The sequence below is a fragment of the Cornus florida genome, unplaced genomic scaffold, assembly GCF_030987335.1.
Source record: "Cornus florida cultivar Cherokee Brave unplaced genomic scaffold, ASM3098733v1 CherokeeBrave_3.0.0_Hap2_Chr04, whole genome shotgun sequence".
Lineage (NCBI taxonomy): Eukaryota > Viridiplantae > Streptophyta > Magnoliopsida > Cornales > Cornaceae > Cornus > Cornus florida.
In genome coordinates, this window is record NW_026775574.1 from 38,930,218 (window position 1) to 38,935,810 (window position 5,593).

The 5,593-nt window shown below is 36.6% G+C and overlaps 1 pseudogene; it reads right to left on the minus strand.

The window, feature by feature from the left end:
* Nucleotides 1-461: 461 nt before the first annotated feature.
* Nucleotides 462-560, minus strand: LOC132305745 (small nucleolar RNA R71; annotated as a pseudogene).
* Between the last annotated feature and the right edge of the window lie 5,033 nt (nt 561-5,593).

Here is a 5,593-nt window from a genome sequence, read left to right on the forward strand (position 1 = left end):
CAAGTTCCATTGGGAATGCTAAGGCCAATCTATGCTCCACCACCTCCCATCATTCAAGGCAATCAAGGTGCCCATGTTTCACCTCCAATTGCTAATCCTCCCCTTGCTTTAAGAGATCACTATGTGCCTAATGAATACAATGCGGCCATATGCATTCAATTGCCACCATTTAGAGCACACCACTATGAGATCAAACCATAAACCATTCAAATGCTTCCTAACTATCATGGACTTCCAAGTGAAGAACCTTACAAGCATTTGGATGAGTTTCTTGAAGTATGTTCCATCGTGAGATACACGGATATGCCGAAAGAGGTCTCAAGACTTAAACTTTTTCCATTTAAAGACAAGGCAAAATATTGGTTTGACAATCTTAGGCCTTTTTCAATAACTTCTTGGGCAGGAATGCAACAAGAGTTCTTGAAAAAGTACTATCTGGTTTCTAAGACCAATGCCATGAGAACCTCAATTCGAGAGTTTTCACACGGGGATGGGGAAATGTTCTATAAGGCATGGGAAAGATTCAATGAATTGCTTAGGAAGTGCCCACATCATGACATGCCCAAATGACAATTAGTTCAATATTTCTTTGAGAGCTTATCGAATAATTATAAGGGCATGGTTGATGCTTCCATGGGTGGCTCTTATATTGATAGGCATGAGGATAACGTGTGGCGTCTTTATGAGAGCATGAGTGAAAATTCCTTGCATTGAACTTTATCTTCCAAGAAGGGTAGGAATTCAAGTGGAAGGAAGAGTGTTGGCTTACATCAAGTTGACCATTCCAATGAAATAGCCGCCGAGATGAAATCCTTATCTCAAAGGTTTGATCAATTTTTGATCAACCAAAACTCGGAAAATCAAGTATCTTCCGTCCCTAACCATTCCCATCATACATCCAATAAGACATGAATGAATTATTCTAGTGTTTTACATTCTACTTCCAATTGTCCCCATGGATATGTGCAAAATGAGCATCATGAATAAGTCAATGCAGCTTTTGTTAATCAAGGGAACAATCCTTATGGAAATCATTATAATCCTAGTTGGAGGAATCACCCGAATTTCTCTTGGAGAAACCAATGGGAAAGCTCAAACCCTCCCCAAGGTGGTTTCTAAGGGAAATATGTTCCACCTCTAATGCAAAGTCAGGGTTCCCATGGTTTTAGATCATTATTTCAATCACAGGGAAATCAATTTGCTAATTCTCATTTTCCTAATCAACCATCATATTCTCAAGGAAATGCTAGGAGTCCTACTTTTGAAGAGAAATTTTTGACCACTATAGGCACTCTAGAGGCGAACACTCAATTGCTTCATTCTCATTCTCAATCCATTGCTAAGCTAGAAACCCAGTAGGGCAAATAACTAGTAATTTAAATGCTAGAGAGAAAGGGAAAATGCCTTTGAATGCCCCACAAAAGCAATAATGTGCTGTGGAAACTCATTCCTCATCGGAAGGTCACACAATAGAGCATGTCAATGCGGTGACTACCTTGAGAAGTGGGAAGATTGTGGACAACCAAGTGGGTATGTCCAATGAAGAGAGTGAACCGGTGCAACCACAAGTTGACACCCGTCCCGTTTCACATCATATTCATCCTTCATTGCATATGCATGATCTTTTAAATGAAAATATCTTGAAAAGTGATTTTGAAAAGAAAAATTTGCAACATGATCTCAAAACTTCTTGTGTTGAAGAGACTTCAAAGAAAATGTCTGAAAAGGTTTTTGAGCTAAGAGTTCCATTCCCGGATGCCTTTAAATGATCCATTCCAATTGATAAGCAAAAGGCCAAAACAAATGAAATTATGGATGTGTTTAGGCAACTGAACGTCAATCTTTTACTTTTGGATGCAATCAAGCAAATTCCAGCTTATGCCAAGTTTCTGAAAGACTTATGCACCCAAAAGAGGAAGAACAAAAGCCAAGCACCTAGGAAAGTGGTCTCAATTTTGCAGCATAACATTCTTCTGAAGTTTAAGGACCCCTGTTCACCTACCACTTCATGCATCATTGGAGATCATATCATTAATCAGGCTCTTCTTTACTTAGGAGCAAGTGTTAATCTTCTTCCATATTCGGTATATGTCAAATTAGGCTTAGGAGACTTGAAACTGACATCGGTGGTTTTGCAACTTGCCGACCGATCCATCAAAAAGCCTAGGGGTATCATTGAGGATGTATTGATTAAGATTGACAAATTCTTCTTCCCCGTTGATTTCGTTATCATTGACACGGAACCGGTCCTGAATCCTAAGAGCCAAATTCCCGTTATCCTTGGCTGTCCTTTCTTGGCAATCGCGAATGCCAACATTAATTATAGGACGAGGATAATGGAGATCTCATTTGGCCACATGAAGGTGAAGTTGAATATCTTCAATCCGACCCCCAATTCATTTGACAAGCATGAAGAAGTGAATGTTGTAGAGAAATATCATGTAATACCCTTAATATTTAAAGGATAGACCTGGAATTTAATTAATTATTTAATTTGTATTTTTATTTGATTATTTGATTAATTAATTTAAATTGTATTTTTATTTGATCAATTACTGTTAATTAAATTATTTTGTGTGCATTTTTAATTAGTTAATTGTTTAAACTGTTTGTATGTACGTAGTTGATTAAATTGTTTCCTTTGATTGTTAATTGTTTATTTGATTTGTGGTAACTGTTTAATTAATTTTTATGTTGGTTTAACTATGGAATATTTTAAGCTAGGGTTTTATGGTTGAACGTAGCCGACTTAGGGTTGGTGTAGGATTTAAAATTAGGGTTTTGTCTCTAATTTTACATAGGGTAGGATTGTTGTTTAGAGCCTATAAATACATAAGATTACTGGGGTTTAGGGTTTTAGAAAAACATAAGCACAAGTCTGTAAACAGAGAGTCAGTGAGATACAGAGGGGAAAAGATAGAGATAGGAGAGGAAGGCTAGGTTGGACCAAGGAGGAGGAAGGAGAGGTTGCTCATAGGTGAAACCAATAGCAACAGAGGTGGAACTACAGTCTAGGACGATTAATGGAACATTCAGAGACGACAGTTTTAGTTTTCTAACCGAAAATCAGAGGCAAGTCTCTGTTCTTCTCCTTCCCTTTAATTCGTGTTCTGTGCATGCCTAGTTAGACTCCAGGAATTAAATAAAGGCTAAAAAAGATTTAAATAAGCATATAACAACTCTTTTATGCATGATTGAATTTTATTTAACCTCATTGTATGAACTGTTTTGTTACATCGTTATTGCTCTGTTTTGTTTCCTCCAATTGTTGCGTTTAAGTTTTGTTTAACTTAGATCTTTAATGCATATTTATGCCTTGTACTTAATCTGGGTCTAAGATTTAAACCTAAAACAAGGATTAAAATCAGTATTTAAGTTCAGAGAAGGAATTTGTGTTGAATTGCTTCAAAAATTCTAACTAAAAGTTCTATTGTCCTTGTTTTCAACCGGTGTGTTCAATTCATGCCGTGGTTGTGTACCATTGATTTAGGGTTAATCTAGAACATTAATGGAACCTTAGAACAAGTATTAAAATATTTATAGAGGTCTGGGTGTCGCCGGATGCGAGGAAAATAAAGTGGAAAAATGCAGAACACGCCGGAAACGGAGAGAGTAGGCTCTCAAAATGAGAGAGCCAGCTCCCTCACACAAAGAGCCGACTCCAAGGGGCATAGAGCCGGCTCCAAGGGGCATGGAGCAGGCTCCATGCTGCAAAGAGCAGGCTCCCTAAGTTAAGGGGCCGGCTCTAACATAAAAGGAGTAGGCTCTAAGTTTTTTAGAGCCTGCTCTTGGCCATAAACTTCATACTGTGTGATTTTGTGCGTGTTGGGACTGTACAGTGAATTAGTACTTCGTTTAAACTATATTAACTAGGTATGCAACTGTTTAGACCTAAAATTAGTATGGAGGAACATTAATCTATAATGGGAGTAATTGATGGAGCAATATAAAGTTTTAAAAAAACTTGGATGCTGAACACTGTTGGACCAGTTTTGTGCACTGGAACTTAGTAAGATTTTTTGACATGATTTAATTATAAATATAAATCATATTTCCATAATATTATAAGCATAGGGAATTAACTAAACTTACCTATGCTTAGCTTGAGTTAAATTGATACTTAAATTTTTATTAATTGTATCAATTCGTAGACTATATTGGAGGATTTGCTAGGTTTATATACCGGAGCTTGGCAAGGTTGTTGTATATGATTTAAATATATATATAGATCATAATTCTATAGTATTTGAAGTATAGTGAATTAACTGAATTTCCCTATGCTTAACTTGGGTTTATTTGATACTTAAATTGTACTAAATTGTATAAATTCCTAGATTATGTTGGAAAATATAAATGTGTATAAATTGTGTAGCAATTTACATTATTGGAGTTGGATTTTAGGCTTGGTATTGAATGCCTAATATTTATGTATATAGATTAACTTATCTTGTGCATATTGTGGAATGTGGTTGATGATTATTTAATATTGTTTTGTCAACTATGTTAACTGGAGGATTGTATATACCGGCATGGGACGGTGACATACTAGGTATGGATTAGTTCAAGCACTAAATCCTACCTAATTTGGAATGAGTTGGATTAACCATAAAAAGGTTAAGTCCTACTTGTATGGATATATATGAATCAGTATGGGACGGTGTCATATTAGGGATGGCTTAGTTCATAACACTAAGACCTACTTATATTGGGAATGGATTAGTTCAAAAGACTAAGTCATACCTAATTTGGATTAAGGTATGGATTAACCATAAAGGTTAAGTCCATCACCTACTTGTGTCATGTCAATCAAATAAATTGAATAACCTATTATGGTTTCAGGATGGATTTGTTATACATTTATCAGACCACTATACAGATGGATGATATTTTGTATTAGGAGTATGGACGCTATATATTTATTATATGTGCCATGGTATGAGCTTGAATCTCAGGACCATGGTTAGGGCGCGTATATCGCCTAAGATGGATAACTGGACATAGGTGTTGTTCCCTGCTAGATTTAGGTACTCATACCCACCTTCGGGTGCGTATTCGCATGTTGCCTTCTATTCAGGCTGAGACAGACCTATTGGACTAGTGAGCGTCTTATAGTGTGCACTATATATACATATATGGACTACTCTAGATATTGTTGAGTCTTTCTAGGATGTATCTGCGTATCGGATTACTGTTTGGATCATAGTAGATCAGGACTTGCATGTGGGCCTGACCCACTCTTTTATTTTTCAGGTGCTTGGCAGTTCCAAAATTAGAGGTTAATCGTGCAGAGCAGATGTAGACTTCCATTGCACCGACTACGTAGGACCACTCTCTATGTTTAGCTTTATGTTTTATTTTCAATTCGAGACTTTTGATTAGGGGTCCTCTAAAAGGATTCCCAAGTTGTATGGATTGGTGGTTTGGATTATCGGATTTAAAATATTTATAATTCAAGGTTTATTAATTTAGTTTCTTCCAGCTATTTAATTTTATTTCTTATTTCGCTTTGTATTCCGTGTTCGATTTAAAATACTTTAATTGTTCGATATCCCTCGGGTTTGGGCCTGGGCCTGATCAACCCGTGTCTCGGATC